The sequence below is a fragment of the Salvelinus fontinalis genome, chromosome 31, assembly GCF_029448725.1.
Source record: "Salvelinus fontinalis isolate EN_2023a chromosome 31, ASM2944872v1, whole genome shotgun sequence".
NCBI classification, from domain to species: domain Eukaryota; kingdom Metazoa; phylum Chordata; class Actinopteri; order Salmoniformes; family Salmonidae; genus Salvelinus; species Salvelinus fontinalis.
Window position 1 is genome coordinate 48149879 of NC_074695.1, and position 10048 is coordinate 48159926.

A 10048-nucleotide genomic window follows, 5' to 3' on the forward strand; every position below is an offset into this window, starting at 1 on the left:
AAATAAATGAGAAAACAGGATAACATACACACTTATTACATGAGAAAACGGTCCCTAGTGGACTGACACAATTTGGCGGCTTGTTACACAGAAAATGAAGAGGGGTGAGGGAGAGAGAGAGAGAGAGAGAGAGAGAGAGAGAGAGAGAGAGAGAGGGAGAAAAAGTGACACTTATTGTTGATACATTTTAGAACTATTCTCACAGTAATCATATACTTTGCACAGGAACCGCCGCCCAATTGAAGTAAGGAATCATGAATGTATTTACGTGTGAGTGGCGTTCGACGTTTATCTCTGTCGGAACCAGCCCTTCTTCGGAAGAGTGTTTGTTTGGCTTTTCATTGGAATGGTTTGAAGAGTAGTAGGATGGTATCACTTAAATTCGCTTTTCTCGATTTTTGACTTGGGACAGCTAATCACCTGTACCAGTAATTGTCTGGGAGATGAGCTTCTCGCATACACCTCGTGTTGATATTCAGGGTTCAGTATTCAGACCACTTTACACACGCAGCTGCAACCTGGCAATGTTCTGGTCTACAATGTTAATTCTTAAACAGTCCTTTTATGCACTCTGGTCGAAAAGGATGGTTCCAGCAGGCTGACACGCTCTCTGACCTCACCCGGGGCGTGGCTACTTTCTGACTCCTTTAATCACATTCCTATCTTAACAAAACAATTTTCATCATTGTTCACATTATATGCAACGTAGTGCATGGAAACTTGACAGATAAATAGGATATACTGTGGTTCCTCCTTTAAAAGTTGCAAGCTTACACCGCAGGACTTAGAAGTACCCAGCATCACAGTTTCAATGCTCCAGACCACCACACGGGGGAGTTAGAGCACTCATTATGCATTTGGGTCCCAAGGTTTTTATATGACCAATCATATCGAGTGATTCCAATGACGAATTTGATGCAAGCCACCCGTCCCTGGTGACTTTCTTCAGCAAAGATGGCTGACAAAACATTACGGTGAAAGCAAATGTAAGTAATTCTAACGTCATAACGAGTCAAGCAAAACATTTACAATTGAGAGGAATATCTTAGTTTATGTAGAGACAAACAATTGTGCATATTTATTTGTCATAAAGTGAATTTATGAAATTCGCTGTTTAGCAAGTTAGCTGACTAGCTAACATTAGCCAGCTAGCTAGCTGGTGTTATGACATGAGTATGACATTGTAATTCGTGTTGTTTATTGTTTTAGGGACTCCTGAGAAAACCAGCAAACCAGGCTGTCGTCTTGGGAAACTGTGGATGTAAAGAATCTAGCTAGCTAAAGCATTTACTGCAAGTTGAATGTACAATTGTGTAAGCTTGCCTTGCAAGTAACATAGCTAGCTAACTAGTTACTTGCTTATTGTGTAGTGGAGGATAAAAATAACTGTATGCCTATGGATGTGTGGCTAGCTACATTATGTAGCCGATCTGTGTATGGACCCTAATACGTTAGGTTCTGAACTAATATTCATACCAATCTATGCACCTCAGCTATCATAGTTGTTGTATCAACTTCAAGTCTGAATGGCATTAATGAAGCCTATGGATAGAGTAGAATATAATAACTTTATTGTGCCAAGGATGCAAGTCCTGTATACATGTACTGTAGTTATTACCCCGCATGAGATCCCCACATTGTAGCCTGTACATTGAATATAGTAACTGATCATGTACTCTTCCTTGGCAAATAAAGGTGCGCTTCAGGTATGACTCTGTGAGACATTCTTTTTCAGTCATATCCAATACATATCCAATATCAGGTGTATCAAACTACATTCTTTGAATGATGCTGTGTCTGCATGTATGTATTACAATTATACACTCCTGCTCCTGGGACATCAATGATTACTCATTGTAACTATGCAATAGATTAGAAACATGATTTAAATAAAGGCTGCAAGTAAACCTATGCATATCTAACTCCATTCATCTGCATTAATCTGAGGACACACGATAGTATTTCAATGAGATTGTCACGACTTCCGACGAAGTTGGTCCCTCTCCTTGTTCGGGCGGCGTTCGGCGGTCGAAGTCACCAACCTTCTAGCCATCGCTGATCCTCTTTTCATTTTCCTTTGGTTTTGTCTTGTCTTCCGTCACACCTGGTTCCAATCCCATCAATTATATGTTGTGTATTTAACCCTCTGTTCCCCCTCATGTCCTTGTCCGTGATTGTTTATTGTAAGTGCTTGTGCACGTCTGTCCTGGTGTGCGTTGGGTTATGTACCCATTTATTTTATTAGTCCGTTTCCCGGTGTGTTTTGTTAATAAACTGCACCGTTGGAAACACAGTTATTTCTCTCCTGCGTCTGACTTCTCTGCCGCCAGTTCACACCCCTTACAGAGATACTTAATTTCAAGCAGTGGAGAATGTGAAACGCTTTAATGAAATAAGTTAATTATCCAGGTGTTATAAATACATGCAATATAATTATGATAAATACGAGTTCAATCTGTACTTCAATGCACATATGGTGTGCATTATAAAACGAGGAAGAAAGACGAGGTGGGGAGAGAGGTGTAGAAGACAGAAAGGGAAAGAGTTAAGAACAGAGGCAGACAGCATATGATTAATGAATTACAGTTTTACCCTAATATTCTCTCAGTTCATCACAATTACAATGTCTTTAGCAATGTCTCCTAACTAGCCATGGCCCGAAGGTTATCTTAAGAGCGGGTGAGGTGTCGATGACGGGACTGGCATCCTCTCTCACATCAAAACATACCTGCAGACGAGAGACAGATGGATAGAGAGAGCATGATTAGGCCTTGATTTTTTAAATTCTAAAACGGACAGTCATCGTAGTCATCAGGAGGTGAAATGCAAAACTGACCTTGGATCATTAACTCTGGGACTACTACATCTCTATCTGTATTTCAATGTAAAGCATCTCTTTAATAATACTTCCTGTTGAACCGACCAAGTGGCCTCTCACCTATAATCATGTTGTGCCCTCTGTGTCAGCCAGTTCAGATGTGGGAAGGGTTCACCAACACAGCTGATATAGTCTAGAGGATTTAGGGAGAAGGGGGAGAGGGATGAAGTGAAGGACAGAGACTGTTATTGTGTGTGTGTGGTCTCACCTGGTGTCCACACTAAGTGGCTACAGAGTACTTTACGGTGAAAAACTGACACATGAGGACAAACAATATAAGATCATGTCATTATTAGACATAAATACCACTTGAAGCTTGATGATTTGATCATTTGAATCAGCTGTGTAGTGCTAAGGCAAAAACAAAAATGTACACAGGTGCTTGGAGCATTCTGATATGCCACAGCTGGTGAGGTGTCAGGTTTGCCCCTGTACTTAAAGGGTGATTATTCCAACTCTGTGAAATGCTGCAGATCTGCCCGCAGACGAGGTAGGAACACATCTCCCACACAGAAGAGGTGGATAGAATTCGACAGGTCAAGGTGTCTTTCTTCCTCCAAACTGTGCATGTGAGACAGGTTCCATGTACAACAAGACAGGTAGAGAGGAATAGAGTACAAAAGCACAGAACAGTTCAATTACCTCTGGTTGTGGACACTTTTGCCAGCAATAAAGCGTCCATGGCCTGTTCCTCGGACAGTGAGCATCTGGCAATATCTACATTTTTGACCCATTGATCAGCTCACACTCCGAAAGTAAGTATAGAAAGTATAGAAAATAGCTTATTCTTTGCAGATATGAAAACAATAACTGAGATATGACCGTTCAATCTAAAGCAGCAGATGTCATTTTCAGGATACGTCAATACAGCACAGAAAGTTTAACACCAGACTGGTAATTGTGGTTGTTCATTAGTTGATGGGACATATGCAATATGCATACAAAACAATATACTTACCTTCCTTGAAAAGATGACAATGTTGTATCTTGAAATTTTGGGGGGGAATTTTAAGTGAAATGTTTAACCTATTAACCTGCTTCATTATTTATGTATTACCAGTTGATGAAGAACAACTCTAATTTCATACATCATTTTAAAAAAATTATACGAATAAGTAAGAATAACAAAGTTTAAATAACTATTTAGATTTGATGGAGACATTATACATTGTGGTATCCCAGGAGGTCTACCCTGGGGGATGGTAATAGAGGGGAGGTACGTGAAGCGACGTTGGCTCCCTCTGCTGAGAATACGGGAGCTGGGCACCCCGACACGGACAGCTCCAGACAGTAGTGCTTTGGGACCCAAAAGCATAATCAGTTCTCTAACTCCACCTTGGTCGTTAGGGCAAATCTGGTCTGTGATAGGACGGGGGTTTTTCACAACAAGCTCGGCTATTAGACTATTCTTCACTAAAGGTTGAATAGTCTATTGTTCAGCTATTAGCCCCCCTTCCCAACTTGCAAAGAATTGATGTATTTTTGTTGAGAGCAAAACTTTTTTATTTTCAATCAAAAATATTTATTCTGAAAGCATCTTTATTTTCAATCAAAAATAATTGTTCTAAAAGCAAAAACGAGGTTTCAAATGTAAAAAAAATGTTGCAGTCAAATATTTTGTAATAGAGTGCAAAACTTCATGCATTTTATTCCCCAAAAATATTTTGAGAACAAGAATTGTATTTGAAAACTAAACTCTCTCGTCCACATTGATACAAATCATAAATTGATAAGGTACTAAGATGTTTTGGTAGACCGTGGGGTGTTGGGTTGAGCGTGCAGAGATTGACACAGAGACAGGGAGGTTTTAGTCCGCAAGAACAACCATACTATGACAGAAAAAAAACATAACAAAGAAAATCACATAAGTTCGGCTCAGTCCTTCTTCTCTACTTTTGCTCGGTGTCGGTCTCTCCCCGTTCTCTCTCGGTCTCTCCCCGTTCTCTCTCACGGTGTGCCACAGTTCTCCTTTTATTTGCCCTCCACGACTGGTTGGCACTTTCCCCTAATTTCCTCCACTAACTGACAATGAATGGGCAATATATACCAAATAATAAACTGATAATTGTGCACAACTTCAAATGAAACAAGCAGGCAGCAGGTTTCGAACCCTTAACCTTCTTGCCCGAAATCCATCGCAAAATCGACTGTGCACCAAAAGCATGCTCAAGCCGCAGAGTTGATAGAGAGCGTTCTCGCGGTAGCTTGCTACTCAATGCAATAAAGTAATGACTTTTCAAATAAGCTACCTTACACGTTATGTTTGCTGATAATTTATTAACTACACTGTCCTTACGAACCACATAGCTAACATACCGGTACATACTGCTGCAATGATATGCTATCTAACATTAGTAGGTATACATCAAACTTCACAGTATATTTAACTATAGGCTATCTAACTACCAACGTTTATTGACTTGATTACTCCAGTCATTCTTAGCTTAGCTAAATGGTATAGTCGTTGTGCGTTCTCAATGGACATTCGGGTGCTTTCGTAAATTAGCTCTGGCTATCTACTCCAATTTCAGAGCACTCTCTTCTGAGTGTACCAGAGTGCAGAATAATGAATTTACGAGCACTTAACACCTGTTGAATATGGCCGGTATCAGTAAACGTTGGCAAAAAAACGTCATTAAATTGTTTCCAGCAGCACAGTTACAGTCACCAACGTTCTGGTTAACACAAAAACTGCCTAACCAGCTCTGCTAGGGCGAGTAAAGTGGGCAGAGTGGTTTCATTTGTGTCTGGAAGTAGCTATTAAGCTAGCCAACTTTAAGCCAACGTTAGCTTGGGTGCTTGACTGCCGTTGTAAGGCCAGAACGTTCAAATCAACCCTACTCCTCGGCCCGAATGTCCAATGTGCACTCTGAGAGCGAAAAGGTCTGAATTTACTCAGATGAAATTACGTGCCACATGATGAAATTACGTGCCACAAAATGCTGCGGCAGCCCGCAAGGTGCACCTTTTAAAGGAGGAAGCACTGTACTTTCCAAGTTACAGTATTTCCTTTATACCAGTTTTATGACATCACAAAATATAAACCAATATGACATTAGTTTTCTATAGCTCCCCACTGACCATTCACCAAATTCTTATTTTAGGAATATTGTTCTAGTATTCACTTTTGAACGTGTTAGAGTTTTGGCGGGAAAAGCTTGTTAATGCAACCGCTGTGTCAGATTTCAAAAAAGCTTTACGGCAAAAGCACACCATGCGATAATCTGAGTACAGTGCTCAGCCACCATACAGATACCCGCCATGTTGTGGAGTCAACAAAAGTCAGAAATAGCATTATAAATATTCACCTGCCTTTGATGATCTTCATCGGAATGCACTCCCAGGAATACCAGTTCCACAATAAATGTTTGTTTTGTTCGATAAATCCACCATTTATGTCCAAATACCTCCTTTTTGTTCGCGCGTTTAGTAATCAGTAATCCAAATGCACTAAGTCCAAACAAAAAGTCAAAAAAGTTATATTACAGTTTGTAGAAACATGTCAAACGATGTATAGAATCAATCTTTAGGATGTTTTTATCATAAATCTTCAATAATGTTTCAATCGGACAATTCCTTTGTCTTTAGAAATGAAAAGGAATGGAGCTCGCGTTCACGGCCGCGCTTGACTAAACTCAAGGCTTTCTGCCAGACCCCTGATTCAAACAGCTCTTATTCTTTCCCCTTCACAGTAGGAGCCTGAAACAATGATCTAAAGACTGTTGACATCTAGTGGAAGCCTTAGGAAGTGCAATCGGACCAAATTTACACTGTATATTGGATAGGCAATCACTTGAAAAACTACAAACCTCAGATTTCCCACTTCCTGGTTGGATTTGTCTCAGGTTTTCGCCTGCCATATGAGTTCTGTTATACCCACAGACATCATTCAAACAGTTTTAGAAACTTCAGAGTGTTTGCTATCCAAATATACTAATAATATGCATATCTTAGATTCTGGGCCTGAGAAGCAGGCAGTTTACTCTGGGCACGCTTTTCATCCGAACGTGAAAATAGCGCCTCCCAGCCATAAGAAGTTTTAACAAAGACATTCCTTTTGTTCATACTGGAGGGGAAGAAAGAGTCTTCTTTTGCTGTAAATTACAACAGGGCTTGAATTGTCAACCATCTGGCATCTCCCTCCCCCCATCTGTGGTTACTGGTTACTGTCATTCCCCACCAAACTGATCTGACCCATTCTGAACCTCACAGGACAGTCATGACACCATCTGATCCTCATAAGACATAATACGCATTTTGTACTGACTGCACTAGAGGGCTAGATTCCCGGGGGACGCATTGGGACCTGCGGGTCCCGACAGAGATAATTGTGGAGCGGTCTGCATTTTTCATGCTGCACGTGGGCGTGGCGGTCAGACAGATGACTTTAGCATGACAATATTTGTCTTGTCTTACAGGTTATTTTCAAACGGTCCTCTTTCTGCTTTCTACAGAGCATTCTAAAAATATTTACACCCCTTGACTTTTTCCACATTTTGTTACATTACAGACCTATTCTAAAATGGATTACACACAATACCCCATAATGACAAAGCAAAAGCAGGCTTTTAGAAATGTGTGCAAAGGTATAAAGAAGAAAAATGAAATCACATTTACATAAGTATTCAGACCTTTTACTCAGTACTTTGTTGAAGCACCTTTGGCAGCGATTGCAACCTTGGTACGTCTTGGGTGTGAAGCTACCAACTTGGCACACATGTATTTGAGGAGTTTCTCCCATTCTTCTCTATGGATCCTCTCAAGCTCTGTCAAGTTGGATGGGGAACATCGCTGCGCAGCTATTTTCAGGTCTCTCTAGAGATGCTCGATCAGATTCAATTTCAGGCTTTGGCTGGGCCACTCAAGGACATTCAGAGACTTGTCCCAAAGCCACTCCTGCGTTGTCTTGGCTGTGTGCTCAGGATCGTTGTCCTGTTGAAAGGTGAACCTTCACCCCAGTCTGAGGTCCTGAGCGCTCTGGAGCAGGTATCATCAAGGATCTCTCTGTACTTTGCTCCGTTCATCTTTGCCTCAATCCTGACAAATCTCCCAGTCCTTGCAGCTGAAAAACATCCCCACAGCATGATGCTGCCACCACCATCCGTAGGGATGGTGCCAGGTTTCCTCCAGACGTGACGCTTGGCATTCAGTTCAAAGAGTTCAATCTTGGTTTCATGAGACCAGAGAATCTTATTTCTCATGGTCTGAGAGTCTTTTAGGTGCCTTTTGGCAAACTCCAAGTGGACTGTCATGTGCCTTTTACTGAGTTGTGGCTTCCGTCTGGCCACTCTAACATAAAGGCCTGATTGGTGGAGTGCTGCAAAGAAAAAGGAAATTTAGAGCTCTGTCAGTGTGACCATCGGGTTCTTGGTCATCTCCCTGACCAAGGCTCTTTTCCTCTGATTGCTCAGTTTGGCTGGGTTGCCAGCTCTCGGGAAGAGTCTTGGTTGGTTCCAATCTTCTTCCATTTAAGAATGATGGAGGCCACTGTGTTCTTGGGGACCTTCAATGGTGCAGAAATTGTTTGGTACCCTTCCCCCAGATCTGTGCCTGGACACAATCCTGTCTCGGCGCTCTACAGACAATTCCTTCGACCTCATGGCTTAGTTTTTGCTCTGACATGCAGTGTCAACCGTGGGACCTTATATAGACAGGTGTGTGCCTTTCCAAATTATGTCCAATCAATTGAATTTACCACAGGTGGACTCCAATCAAGTTGTAGAACCATGTCAAGGATGATCAATGGGAACAGGATGCACCTGAGCTCAATTTCGAGTCTCATAGTAAAGGGTCTGAAAACTGATGTAAGGGCCATGTGATCATCTCTGGCAATTTAACCTATTCTTATTTTTGCGTATTTGAAATTGCCTATAGGGCGAAAAATTGCTGGGACCATGGCTGGCAAGTGAGCTGCGTAACATACGGCTAAAATAATATTGAGGGACTTCAGTTAAATGATCATTCTTAAATTATTTGGTTTGAGACCAGTTCTTGCGGTAGGGGGTGGGAGTCGGACAGAAAGCTAGTAAGAAAGCTAGAAGGTGCGGGAGTGAGCAGGATGAAGAAATCAGTCAGGCAGAGACGTCTACTGTGCACCATGACAGAGAAGCCTGTAACCTTAGAGCTGTTTATTATGGTGTCAGTGTGAAAAGTAGGGAATTAGCTAGGGAGACTAACAGATCGGTAACACCACACTGACATGCTGACTAATACAACTCACATTACATTGAAAAAATTTCCGAATATCAATCTTCAATCCTTTGGTCGATGGATTCATTGTTTTTATTCAGGTCTAGTTTGAGGCAAAAATAATAGCTAATGTTAGCCAACTTTTGGCCAGCTCTCTCTCTAATGGTAAATCAAGTGGGGAATGCTTGTCAAGTTCATTTGCTTCTGAATGTGACAAAACAAAGGCTACAAAAAATGGCCATACAAACAACTGCTGTTAAATAGTTATAATAGCCATAATAATTTTCTGTTAATTATAAAGCAGTTACCTTGCCAGCTACATCACTCAACTAAAGAGTATTCCGTTTCGGTTCTGCTTCCTTTTACAACTCGGTGAACGAGCGCAACATATAAGCACTGAAATAAGCTCAACTCTCCCATGCTGGTCCAGCCAGCCTCACCAGAAGCTTTGCCTACACACAGCCTGTCAGATCGCTCTGTGGTGTCCGGTTGGTCCTAAAATCAGTAGGATAAACACTCCAAACAGCCTACCCGACCATTCGGAGGCATCCCTGTGGTCATAAAGCACACCGTTGCCGCGTTTTGTATCACATTCCAATGATTAAACTGGGGGGGACAAAAATGCAATTTCAGAATGTGGGGGGGGGACATGTCCACGTTCCCCAGTGAAAGTTGCACCCTTGCTATTTAGAGTGCCTTGCTGAATAGATTACTGATTAATAAAGGTTGTGACTTGTGAGCAATTCATACAACACATTGCAATGCTAATATCTGTGTGAATGCTATTCAAAACAAAATTGTTACAAAGGGTGTTGTTGTTCTGCACTAAATCCTGAAACCTAGATGTTGATCATCTGAGCCCCTCTACACACTTTCCAAATGTAGACCTTCCATCCACACGGGACTTCCGTTCCACTCCTCCCGCCCTGCGGGACCTCCACTATGACCCAACCACTCAGCTGATACCAGCTGTCCGTTGTG

The 10048-nt window shown here is 41.6% G+C and overlaps 1 long non-coding RNA gene across 1 annotated transcript; it reads right to left on the reverse strand.

Annotated features, from left to right (window-relative positions):
- Nucleotides 1–239: 239 nt before the first annotated feature.
- On the reverse strand, nt 240–9706 carry LOC129830438 (uncharacterized). The gene is made up of 3 exons (XR_008755520.1): nt 9376–9706; nt 2939–3011; nt 240–2728 (listed from the first exon to the last, which is right to left on the reverse strand). It is a non-coding gene; the product is annotated as an uncharacterized LOC129830438 (long non-coding RNA).
- Between the last annotated feature and the right edge of the window lie 342 nt (nt 9707–10048).